This window comes from Cavia porcellus, unplaced genomic scaffold, assembly GCF_034190915.1.
Source record: "Cavia porcellus strain 051 isolate PalLab524CR breed Dunkin Hartley unplaced genomic scaffold, mCavPor4.1 scaffold_6, whole genome shotgun sequence".
Lineage (NCBI taxonomy): Eukaryota > Metazoa > Chordata > Mammalia > Rodentia > Caviidae > Cavia > Cavia porcellus.
The window spans coordinates 82,333,933-82,348,011 of NW_026947489.1; positions in this window are offsets into that span (position 1 = coordinate 82,333,933).

The following is a 14,079-nucleotide window of genomic DNA, read 5'->3' on the forward strand; positions in this document are numbered from 1 at the left end:
TGTAATATATCCTGCTAACTTTTTGATTTTTCCCCTTAGTTAAAAAATTGTAAAAAATAACTAAATAATTTTTTTAAATAATAAGGGAGAGATTGAGATAAAAGAGGACATAACAACATAACAATACAAGTCAAAGCATGACAGTTTCAGCCACCTAGTGCTTCACCACCAAATAACCCGACTTAATAGTAGTTACCATAGTGTCTTTTTCCTTGAAATATTTGAATATAACTTCATATACCATAGCTTCAAACATATCAAGTCAGTGTAAAACCATTCCAGTGGATGAAAGCATTGTAGGGTATTTAGAACCAGCTAACAGAAAATAAACAATGGTTTCTATATTATCTCTTTGCCTATAACAATTTTTGTTTATACTATCACATATAATAAAATCCAGCAAGATACATCATGATAAAACCAATGTATACAGAAGAGCTATAGTTTGGAGGGACTTCAAAACAAGATGATAGTAAATCGGCACTAGCTATTATGATGACTCATTTTCTTCAAAATAGCTGTTCATTTCATCACAGGCAATAATATCAAGCAGCCCAGAATAAAGCCATTCCAATTAATAAGTGAAAACTTTATAAGGCTTCAATGCCACATAATGGGGAATCATGATTACCACATATTTTTATATATTTGAATCATTACTTACATTAGGGAAACTATTCGGTATGCACACATGCGAGATTGATTTATTTCACTTATGAGTGTGGTCTCAAGCTGCGCCCATTTATTGATAAATATCTCAATGTGATCCTTCTTTATACCTGAGTAATACTCCATTGTATAGAAATATCACAACTTTTTTATCCATTCCTCAGTTGATGGACACTTGGGTTGTTTCCAAGATCTGGCAATTACAAATTGTGCTGCTATAAACATAGGTGCACATGTATCACTGTGGTACGATGCTTTAAATTCTTCTGGGAATATGCCTAGAAGTGGAATAGCTGGAATAAATGGGACCTCCAATCCCAGCTTTTTGAGAAATCTCCAGACTGACCTCCACAAAGGTTGTACCAGTCTACACTCCACCAACAGCCTTTCCAGCATTTGTTGTTGTTGGTTTTCTCGATCCTGGCCATTCTTTCAGGAGTGAGATGGAATCTCAGTGTGGTTTTAATTTGCATTTCTCTAACGACCAATGATGAAGAACACTTTTTCATGTATTTATTTGCCATTTGTATTTCTTCATCTAAGAAGTGCATATTCATCTCAGATGCCCATTTTTGGATTGGATCTTTGAATGTTGGAGCTCTGAGTTTTTTTCATTCTTTATATGTTTTAGACAAGAGTCCCTTGTCTGAGAGAGAGTTCACTAAAATCTTTTCCCAGTTTGTGGGTTTTCTTTTCACTATGCTGGAGATTTCTTTTGACATTCAGAAACTTTTTAATAAGAAGTGGTCCCAGTTATTGATTCTGGGAAGTATTTCCCGTGTGGTTTGAGTCCTGTTCATGAATTCTCTACCTACTCCTATGTCTTCAAGGTTTCTACCCAATTTGTCTTCCAATAGATTTAGTGTTTCTGTTCAGATATTCAGATCTTTGACCCATTTAGATTTTAATTTAGTACATGGTGATAGACATGGGTCTAGCTTTAGTTTTCAGCAAATGGAGAGCCAGTTTATCCAGCACCATTTATTAAAGAGACTGTCGTTGTTCCAGTGAACCTGCTTGGCTACTTTATCAAAGATAAGGTGGTTGAGTGTGTTTGTAGTTGTGGTTGTATCTTCTAATCTATTCCATTGATCTTTGGCTCTGTTTTGATTCCAATACCATGTTGATTTTACTACTGTTGCTTTGTAGTATAACTTCAAGTCAGGGATTGAGATGCCTCCTCCCTTGCCTTTGCTGCTAAGAATTTCCTTTGCTATTCTAGGTCTCTTCTGGTTCCAGATGAATTTTAGGAGTGATTTCTCTAGATCTATGAGGTATGTTGATGGTATTTTTATTGGGATTGCATTGAATCTGTATAACAGTTTTGGGAGAATGGCCATTTTCACAATGTTTGTTCTTCCTATCCATGAGCAAGGGATGTCTTTCCATTTTCTGAGATCATCTTCAATTTCTTTTTTCAGTGTATTATAATTTTCCTTGTATAGGTCTTTCACTTCTTTTGTACGAGTAATTCCTAAATATTTCATTTTTTTGCTTGCTAATGTGAAGAGTGTGGTTTCCCTTATTTCCCTCTCTGTGATTTTGTTGTTTGTGTATAGGAATGCTATTGATTTCTGGGTATTGATTTTTGTATCCAGCTACATCACTGAATTTATTTATTATATCTAAGAGTCTTTTAATGGAGTTTAGGGGGTCTTCTATGTAGAGTATCATGTCATCTGCAAACAATGATAATTTAACTTCTTCTTGTCGTATCTTTACCCCTTTTATTTCTCTCTCTTGCCTAATTGTTCTGGCTAGTACTTCCAGTACTATATTAAATAGGAGTGGTGATAAAGGGCATCCTTGTCTTGTGCCTGATTTTAAAGTAAAGGCTTTCAATTTTTGGCCATTTAGTATGATGCTGCCTGTTGGTCTGTCATAAATGGCTTTTATTATATTGAGGTAAGGACCATCTATTCCGATTTTCTGTAAAGTTCTTATCATGAATGAATTTTGGACCTTATCAAAGGCTTTTTCTGCATCTATAGAAATGATCATGTGATTCTTATTTTTGGCTTTATTGATATGGTGGATTACATTTATTGATTTACGTATGTTGAACCATCCTTGCATTCCTGGGATGAATCCCACTTGGTCATGATGTATAATCTTCTTGATGATTTGCTGCATCCTATTTGCCAATATTTTATTGAGGATTTTGGCATCTGTGTTCATTAGGGAGATCGTTCTATAGTTCTCTTTTTTAGTTGGGTCTTTCTCAGGTTTTGGTACTAGAGTAATATTTGCTTCCAGGAATGACTTAGGAAGGATTGCTTCCCTTTCAATTTCATTGAATAGTTTAAGGAGTGTCAGCATTATGTCTTCTTGGTATTTCTTGTAGAATTCTGCAGTGAATCCATCTGGGCCTGGGCTCTTCTTTGTAGGTAAGGACTTAATTACATTTTCAATTTCATTAACAGAGATTGGGTTACTCAACAGTTTTACATCCTCTTGATCTAGCTTTGGTACTTCATATGTTTCTAAGAATCTGTCTATTTCTTCTGTGTTATCAAACCTTTGAGAGTAGAGGTTTTCGAAATAGGTGTTAATGATCTTCTGTATTTCTATTGGGTCTGTAGTGATTTCACCTTTTTCATTTCTTATTGCATGAATTTGAGCTTTTTCTTCCCCCTGTTTAATAAGGTTGGCTAGGGGCTTATCAATTTTATTTATTGTTTCAAAGAACCAACTCTTTGATTCATTGATTCTTTGGATTGTTTTCTTAGTCTCTATTGCCTTGATTTCTGCTTTGATTTTTATAATTTCCTCTCTTCTTTTGGCTTTGGGCTTGACTTGCTCTTCTTTTTCTAGCTGTTTGAGGTGTAGCATCAAGTTATTTATTTGTATTTGTTCTGTTTTCCTGATGTGGGAACTCAGTGCAATAAATTTTCCTCTGAGGACGGCTTTCATTGCACCCCACAAATTCCAGTAAGTTGTATCTGCATTTTCATTTCCTTTAGGTATTGTTTAATTTCTTCTTTAATTTCTTCTGTGACCCACTGATTACTCAAGAGTGTGTTATTCAGTTTCCATGTGTTTGCAGGATTTTTGCAGTATCTTTTATCATTAATTTCTAATTTCAGAGCGCTATGATCCGATAACATGCAAGGGATGATTTCAACTCTTTTGCATTTGTTTAAATATGTTCTGTGAGCCAATATATGGTCTATTTTAGACAATGATCCATGTACTGCTGAGAAGAATGTGTATTCTGATGTTGTTGGGTGGAACATTCTGTATATGTCTATCAAATCCATTTGTTCGCAGGTGTGATTCAGTTCTGTTATTTCTTTGCTCATTTTCTGTCTGGATGATCTGTCCCTTGGTGTCAATGGCATATTAAGGTCTCCTGTTACAATTGTGTTACTGATAATTTGAGTTTTCATTTCTGTTAATAGTTGTTTTATATAACTGGGTGCTCTGGAGTTTGGTGCATATATATTTAAGATAGTTATCTCTTCCTCTTGGAGTTTTCCCCTTAGGAGTATGTAGTGACCTTCTTTGTCCTTTATGGTCATTGTAGGTTTAAAGTTCACGTTGTCTGCAAACAGAATGGCTACTCCTGCCTTTTTTTGGATTTCTGCTGCATGAAGAATTGTTTTCCATCCTTTGACTTTCAGTCTGTGAGTATCCTTCTGGGTTAGATGGGTTTCCTGTAAACAGCATATGATTGGATTTTGTTTCTTGATCCATTCTGCTAGTCTATTTCTTTTGATTGGTGCATTGAGACCATTTACATTAATGGTTATTACTGTTAAATGCTGGTTTATTGTTGACATGTTATCTCTCTGCTGTTGCATCTTTATCTTTCTGTTCTGTTTAATTATCTGTTTTGCTTAGTGGTTTTTTCCTTTGTGTATCTAAACTGTCTTTCAATATTTTTTGCAGGGTTGGTTTGGTGTTCATGAAGTTCTTCAGCTATTCTTTGTCATGAAAGTATCATATTTCACCATCAATTTTGAATGATAGTTTTGCAGGATATATCAGTCTAGGTTGGAAATCATTTTGCTTTAGGATCTGGAATACTTCACTCCATGCTCTTCTTGACTTTATCTTTTGTGATGAGAAGTCTGCTGTGATTCTGATAGGTTTTCCTTTATAAGTGATCTGTCTTTTCTCTCTGACAGCTTTTAATAATCTATTCTTGTGTTGGATTTCTGGGATGGTGATTATTATATGTCTGAGTGTAGTTTTATTTTGGTTATGACTATTTGGAGTTCTATAGGCTTCACTGATCGTGATGTCGGTATCTGATCTCATGCTTGGGATATTTTCAGCTATTACTTTTCTAAATATCCTCTCCATATCCTTTATGTTGTCTCCTTCTTTTTCCTTAATCCCTATCATTCTTATGTTATTTTTCTTTGCATCATCTTGCAGTTGTTGAATTGTTGTTTCCTGATTCCTTGTTATTTTTAAAAGATTTTTCCTTTCCTGTTCACTACCTGCAATCCTGTCTTCAAGGTCTGAAATTCTATGTTCCGTTTCATTGAGGCAGTTTTTACAACTTTCAGTGGAGTTTTTTACAAACAGTCTCTGCCTGTATATCTCTGTGCATCTGCATTATGTATTCTGTTTGTTTCTTATATTGCTCATCTAGGGATTCTATCTTTTTGTTTGGTTCCTCCAATTTTTAAACTGTGTTTTCTTTAGATATATTCAGAATCTCTTTCATTTCTTTTATCATTTCTTCTTTTACCTGGGAGATTATTTCAAGTTTGAATTTCTTTAAAGCTTCCTGGAGTTGCTTGTTAATTTCAGTAGCTATTGTGTCCAATATTTGACATGAATGGCATATATTTTCTTCTATATACATTGCTCCTAGGGTTTCTTGAGATGGGCTGGAGGTTTGAGTGTAATTTGGTCTTTCATTTTGCCCTTCTCCTATATTTCTGTGTTTCAAGTGTTATTTGAAAGCTTCCTCAGGGCCTGTTGGAAATCCACTTCTATGTTCACAACTCATGGGACTCTTCCACCCCGTTCCCTCAGGCCGCTGGGCCTCTGGAACCAGTGGCCATCTTCTGCCTGTTTAGAACTCCATAGTTCCAGACACGCTTGGCTCCAGGGACACTGTGTGCCCACCTGCTTGCTTGAAACTCCACACTTCTCCAAGCACAGCCGGAATGGGGAGACGGATGTAGGCACCTCAGACCCACTTAGCCACTTCACTGCACCCAGAAGCCTGGAGGGTCCCAAACAGTCTGTGCCTGGGGCAGAGTGCACTGGCCACTTACTGCAGGCTGCAGGGCCTCTGGAACTGGTGATGCTTGCCTGCTTGCTCAATGTCTGTTACTTTTTAATATTTCAGTTTTGCTTTTATTCTTGAGGTTACATTGTTGTTCTACAACTCATGTTCCTTCAGTTATCTTTAAACTGTCATACCTGAAGGAATGTAAGGTCAGAGCAGCTCAGACTCCTCATGTGCAGGCCAGTGTCAGTGTGTGGATGTGGACTGTATCTGTGCCCTGGAGGCATCAGTGGTTGAAAAGTGGGTCCTCAAGCTTGAGTTTTCTGGGGTCCATCTTCTCACTAAAAATTTTAAACAGAAGAATGGTCACATCCCCACCCCTAGTGCAAATGAGAGTCTGAGACACAGGATGGTCATTCATCCACACCTACTCCAAGCAGTTCATGATTGCCTCTCTTCACCATGAAGGTGGGCAGAGGCACCCATGCAAATGAGCGGGGAAAGCCAGCTCCATGTTCAGCTGACCGCTGGGTAGTCTTCTGTAATGTCTTGATTAACACTGCACCCAGCAGTAAGGAGTGGTTTACAACAAGCAGCAATTTCCTACATTATTAACAGGATCAGGGTATAGCATCATCGTGTTCATTACAATCTTCTGAGGACATAACAGATCAATGGTTAACTCCATCTTGAATATTTTTATATTTTGAATATTTTAGCTGCTCAAGAAAATGCACATTAGAGCTGGGTGTGGTGGCTCATGCCTGTAATCCCAGCACTCGGGGGGCTGAGGCAGGAGGATCATTGTGAGTTCGAGACCAGCCTAGGCTACAAAAGCAGCTCAAGGCCAACCTGAACTACATAGTGAGACTCTGTCCAAAAGCACAAAACAAAAATGAAAAGAAAACTTTCCTTTAGAGGTAAAAATTATGTCCAAACACATTAGTATATTGTGAAATTTCTCCATTGATTCACTCTCTTTAAATCACTTTTCTTGAGAAAATAGCTTACACATGAAAATGTCTAATGTCATATTCATAGTGTTTTCATATATATTTTAAATTTTTCTAAAATATTATTTTTGGGAATGGAAGGTCATGTGATGTTTTCCCCAAAATAGTGAGTTTTACATTCATGGAACAGTTTGTCCTTTCTTTTATATTTTTTAAAGAGGATAAAGTGGATCCTAAAATGGTGGCTTGCTAGGGGATTGGGCAGACAGTCTCTCTGGAGAAATCATATTAGATGCTAGAATATGACAACATGGAGAGGGCCAGATGAATGGATAATGATTCTTATTAACCAAGACAGCGCAGCTGGAGGATTTAAAGTTGTGCTGAGACTCCAAAGGCTGATAATGGGAGGCTGCAAATCCTGCGCCTTTAATGCAGCAAACTGACCTGTGGACCCAACAGGAAAAGCTGTGTTGACTTTTGGTGACTGGAAATTGAGACCTGGGACCCCGAGAAGCAGCCAGGACTGCCCTGCTGCACCAGAGGAGATTGTGAAAGGCTCTGGAGCTCTGAAGCTGAATGCTGTGCAGTTTTCTGACCATTTCATGCTGTGCTGGGAGGGCAGTGAGGGTGAGCAGCATGGCGTGCAGTAGACTCAAGAAGAGGACCTGCACTGAGCCCTTGTGAGTACTGGGGACTGGGTAATGTGGCTGCTGGGGTTAGCCAGAGAACATCTTGGAACTGGGGAGAGCCCGCCACCATGGGACATCAATAACACAGAGAGTCTGGCAGAAGACATCTTAGAGTTGGGCAGAACCTGTGGCTCGGTGACATCACCGAGTCGCCCCTGTAGGGAGGTCTGGTGGAGGACATCTTAAAATTGGGCAGAGCCTGACGCCATGTGGGCTTCAGCATCATACAGAGAACTATTGGAAGACATCTTGGAATTGGGCAGACCCGTTGTCTTTGTGCTCCTGTCACAGAGAGGTCTGGAAGAGAACAGCTGGGATTTGGGCAGAATCCTATGCCACGGTGACATTAGTCAGCTGTTTCTGGCAGAGAGAGAACTGGCAAGATCTGCTGGGGCCAAACCAAGCCTCTGCTTGGGGTTCAATAAGCAGATACAAAATAGTCACAACACAGTGACATCCAGAAAGTACAGCCTAATTTACGATTGCCTGGCACAGAGGCTGGAGGCTAGCCTGTACTGCCCCTACATCCCAGCCTACCCCAGATAACAGCAAATTGGAGAGGACAGCAAAAACTCAAGTCAGCACACTTCTGAAAGGCCCTAAGCAATACGGAGAGGGGCAGAGACCCCCAGGACACTCCAGTCTGAAAGAATCCAGAAACATGATAAGAGATAAAAAAAAAAAAATCCCCAGCTGCCCAACATGAGAAAATAAGCCCAGGAGAAGTAAACACTGAAGAGAACAAACATAGTAACCATCCAATACTGGACACAGCATCAGCCAAAATTAAAAAATACCTCCATGACCTAATAGATGAATTTAAAGCTGTACTCCTGATCCAAGTGAGGCAAGATATAAAGAGATTAATTAAAGAAATGACAAGCCCCGCCCAAGAGAACACAGATGGAAGAACTGAGGAAATCAGAAAAGAAAAATTTCTGAAGAAGAATTTAAACATAACTTAGAATACATGAAACAGATCCAAAGAGATTACCAAGAAACTAAAAACTCCATTGAACACTGGCAATATATCCTGACAGAAACTAAAGACAGCCTTCTGAAACTTGAAGAGAGATTTATAGCATATGATCGTGAAAAAAAAGCCTCTTAAAAATAACAAGGAACCAGAAAGAAACAATTCAAAGGCTAGAAGATGATAAAAAGATACATAACTTAAGAATAAAGAATGTGAATGAGGAAGCAGGAGCAATCAAAAATGAAATACAAAGAATATTCACAGATATATTAAAGCAAAATTTCCCATGTATAGCAAAAAGAAACGATATCCAGATAAAAGAGGCTTACAGAACACCACCAGCTACCTACAACCAAAACAGATCTACGCCTAGACATATAATAATCGAGATGCCAGAAATCCACCAAAAGAACAGAATATTAAAAGCAGCCAGAGAAAAGAAGCAGATTACCTACAATGGGAAAATTATCAAAATAACAGACTTATCAACACAAACTCTTAAGTCAAGAAGGGAGTGGGGAGAAATATTCCAAGTCCTGAAAGAAAATAATATGCAACCAAGGCTCATATACCTGTCAAAACTCTCTCTCAAAATTAATGGAGAAATAAGATGCTTCCACGACAAGGAGGAACTGTGGGAGTTCGTGGCCACCAATCCAACCCTACAGAGAGTGCTGAAGGACATTCCAGAGAAAGAGAGGAAGGGATACCAGGATTCCTGCAACAGTAGCAGAGAGGCCTCAATGAACGGGGCAGACAGTGGAATGAGGGAATAAGGTGGACAAATTATAGCAGAAAAGTGGAGTAGCAGACATGAGGCAGAGAAGGTAAGCTATAGTCTTTAGTATAGACAGCTCTAAAACACTATAAAAAAGGCAGAGGTCATTGTTAATAATGTATTAGGATTTAAAAGACACAGTAGTCTTATCGCCATATTTAGTTTGAATTTAATTTGTTCTGGTCTGTCCACTTATGTCAGATTTGAGGGCACAGACATCTGACCCAAAAATAGCAGGTTATACCATGCTAACTATCCTTACTTTCCTATTAACTTAAACTGAAATCCTGTATTACTTACATTGTCTTACTATGACTGATCTTAATTGAATCTGAATCATAAGACCATGGGTTGGCCTTGGCTGATTTTATTTGAATTTGGTATGCTTGTTAATATCAACCCTAAAAGTAGAGGCAACTACTCTGAAGTTGACAAGATATAAAGGATATCCATACTGGTATTAATTATTAACAGCTCTCAAATCCTACAATGCTTTCAAAGTTGTGTTTTTATAAAAATAGGTAATACTATGTTTAACTATATTAAGCCAGTGTTGTGGACAAATCTATTGAAAATAACGAGAAAACATAGTAACTACGGAAGATCACCTATATTGTGGTCTTATATGTCTTATCCATTGCATGTTTTTCTAGGAATTTGTTTTGCTATCTTTTATGACTTGGTTTTCCCTATAATACAGAGAGGATAGATATATATGTAGAAATTCACACGAGTTATTAAAAAAAAACTATTTATGAGAACAGATTATATAGTGCAAGATGTAATGAACAGATACTCTGAAGAAGAGATGCTAAGAACCCAATGCTAATTTTGTAGCATTATGATATAAATTCTAGCAATACTATTGTTCGCTGATTAGAATGGCATTGGTCTGGTCTCTTGAGTTAAATTTCTGCATATGTAGAGATGGGGACAGCTACCACGAAGAGAATGAGAGATGCGATGGTAGTGATGATTGTCTTCCCTAATGTTGGATCTTGAAGACCTAAAAAGCCTTCATCATCCTGTAATGATTTGATTAGTCCTATAATATGCAATAAGTATATAAATTGGGTGAAGATGGGGACAACTATTTGTAAGAAACTAGAGACAATTAGATAGACAGTGAAGATCTCCAGTGGACTTGCTTTGAAATCTGTATTTCTTTAAATTGTTTTTTTAACTGTTTTGTTCTGTTTTGATATGTTTAATCTTACCCTCTTTGAGATGTAAAACAAGTGTGTAGGACTGATAACCATATTAGTGAGTTTTTGTTGGATCATTGAACAGAACTATTTGTAGCATCATTTTTTGAATGTCATTCTAAATACTTTAATTTTGTAACCTGAACAGCTATTTCTAAAATGATAATATGTAACTTATCAACCAGCCATTTCTTACTGTTTGTTTTTCTGTAATTTTGTATTATTTCTACCCTTTTTTTATCTCCATGTATTTTTTTTTGTTTCCTTTTCTTTAAATAAAAAAAGAGGATAAGGCAAAGGAAAATAAAATCAAACAGAACAAAACCATTCCAAATGAACCAATATAAGTGATACAGGACCTAAAAACCTTATGAAATCAACAATGGTTACCATAATGCCTGTAATTAAACAAAACAAAGGAGAATAAAACCCAATCCAACAAAATAATGAAAATGATATTGTTTCCAGGACAGGATCACTTCCTGGTGAGGCCTTGTTCTCTCCCTCCACAGTCAATGAATGGTGCTGGCTCATGGAGAGAGGCTTGGGCCTGGCTGTCCCCACTCTGGCAGTGGCCTGTGCATGGCCCTGGTTTCTAGGAGGGATCACCTCCTTGTGAGGCCTAGTTTCTCTCTCCACAGTCTGTGAATAGTGCTGACTTATATAGAGAGTCTGGGTCTGGCTTTCCCCAAACTTTGCTCTTTCTTCCAAAACAGTTTTACCCCTTCTACCTGATTCACATACTGTTTCTGTGAAGAAGAAATTGCCATCATTTTTCTCTGTGGAAAAGAATCAGTCACCTATAGATGTGGGAATTAAACCTAACTGGTAAAATTTTAGTGGCAGGAGAGCTAGGATTAAAGATAAGGGCTCAGGAACAAAGATGACTGTCTTAGTACACAACATTTTCTTGGGAGTCTGCTAGCTTTGCAAGAACTTCATTTAAAAATCTTTTTTGAAACGAGGTCTCTTTATTCCATGATAGCTTGAACTTGCAGCAGTCCTCATGCTGTGTGGCCCAGGCTGTCCTCCAACACGCAGCAGGCCTCCTGCTTCAGACTTCCAAGTACGGGGATTATAAACCTGCACCACCACTCCCAGCTAGAATGTATTTTAATTTGTAAAACAAAATTCTTTGGATCCTCTTACGTAACTGCTGCTTTACTTCTCTCTCTAACCTGCCGCTTGTTTTGGAATCTTTTATCAGGATAGAAGTGGAGTGGAAGAAAGGCAGAGATGTACATTCTAGTCACAGTATTTGAATGACAAGAATCCTAGAATGAAAGTATAATGTTGTGCCACAGTTCCAGGCTGGGAGGTTCACTTGGAATTTGGACAGCCTGAAGAAAAGTCACAGAGCTGTGTGAATCTCTGACATGCCTTTAATACCGCAGCAGGGGAGTAACACTGATAAGTCTCTCTTAAGTATGGTATTATAAAAGCTGACAAGTTGTCAAAAAGTTGTAACACAGATACAGACTACTTGTTTACATGTTTACCGTGCACACACCAGTTACATAACACATGTTGACTCTCCAACAAGTGGAAGGCCCTGGTGGAAAGCCTGAACCTGGCTACCTCTGGTATCCTGACCACACACTTTACCTCACCCCAAAGGGCTTTTGCTCTGTGTGAATCTTCTGTGTGATTTTCCTGATGAGAAGTGTGCAGGATTGTACCCATAATCCACAACAATAGTGTAGGCTGCAGCAGCAGGATACTAATAATTACCTCTCAGCAGTGTATCTGAGAATAATGCCATCATTATGAAGTTGAGGACACCCACCATTCTTGCATGAGATCTCCCATCAATGTTTGTGCAGTTTTTCTGGCCAAGCACCCAATGCCTGACTCACTGTGGCATGTGTATCTGGTGTGTACACACAATATTTAGAGTCTACTTAAGGCACAAATGCCACCTCACGAGACTGAGAATATCCAAAGCCATCCTGTTCTGCAAAGCAGTTTTGTGTAACTGATATACTACATTTAACAGTCCTCGGGTCCATTGAGTGTAATTAAAAGAATAGGCAGTATGCAAGACAAGAGCGGTAACTTTGGCTTTAGTACCTAGGGTAGCACCCTGGGTGGGGGCAGACAGCTAGCAGGTAATACTACCGTGTTGTGCTGCTCCTCGTGCCTTGCTCTGAAAGCCTCTGAGCTGCTGGGCGCAGTAGGTGAAGTTTTCAGTGTTCTTTGCCCAAGGGAGAGAGGATTGCAACACTGTCTGGTCATTCAAGTACCATGTGGTGATCCATGAGAGTTGGCCCCGTCTATATTGTTCAGCTGTCAGTACAAATCATGAATGGGGTGGCTAACCTCTTAGTTGCTTTTCTCATTGCAAAGACACAATAGCCAACACCCAATGTTGTAGGAGAAAAGGCTTATTTTGGCTCACAGTTTGTAGAGATTTGGAACCATAATCTGCTGGCTCCAAAGCAGGGTGGCATGGCACAGGGGAATCACGGAGGAGAAGAAAACCGTTCATGGTGTGGAAGGCAGAAGGCAGGAGCCGCTGAAAGCAGCAAGCAGCAAGCAATGGCAGCATCTCTCTTTCCATGCCTTACATTCTATCCAGACTACGTGCTTCTAAGGGAGACAGCACTCACACCCAGGTAGGCCTTCCCGTTATCCATACCCACAACTTTGCCAAACCAGTCAGTGGATTAATTTAGTAATCACACAGTCTTAATCTCAGCATCACACACTTTGTCCCAGCCTCACACACTGGATTCAGCCACCTTTGCAAAGTTCCATCTGTGACTGCATGAGGCTTTGGGAGAAAATCTAGACACAAGCCATAAGAGCTAATGTGCTGCTACCAACCATACAGCTTGCAGTTTGGCCCACTGGCTGCTCTTTCTTGTCGCTGTGTCAAACCATATGATGTCAGTAAAGGGCTGCACTGCCACAACTGTCTAAGCAGCTGACTGCCTGTGGTCTGAGCCATCCGTGTATGCGGTATCTTCAGGAATAGGGGCTTACCACTCATTTGTCTGGAACATCTCAGAGACACTCCATCTCTTCAAGACTGTATCTGTGGCCAGATGTGATGGTGCGTGCCCGTAATCACAGTACTCAGGAGGCTGATGTGGGAGGATTGCTGTGAATTTGATTCCAGCCTGGACTACATAGTGAGTTCAAAGCCAGGCTGAACTACGTACTGTGACCCTGTCTCAAAAATAAAAAACAAATCAGTGAATATCCATCCTTGGTCCCTTTTTATATTTGGAACTAGAAACCTATCAGTTGTCAGAACTGTCCTAACTTATGCCACAGCACCCACTCAGAACTGTCTATAGTCACATGGACATCTAGCTCACCCACCTGGGCTCTGTCAAAGACATGAAGGCTTAAGCCATCTTTACAGTCTTTTTTTGCAGTCTTATAGACTGCTTCCACTTCTTGGTACCAGCCCCAACAGCTGCCTTTCTTTGTTAAGCATTATAGCACCTGGGCCAGGTGTGGCATGAAAGCTGTCCAGTGGCTCCACAGCCCTGAAAAGGTCTGTAACTGTGTCACCACAGTAAGCACAGGATAGACTTGGATCTTATCGCTGACTGTATCAGAGATAACTTTTGTCGTATCTGACCAGAGAACCTCCCAAGAATTTGA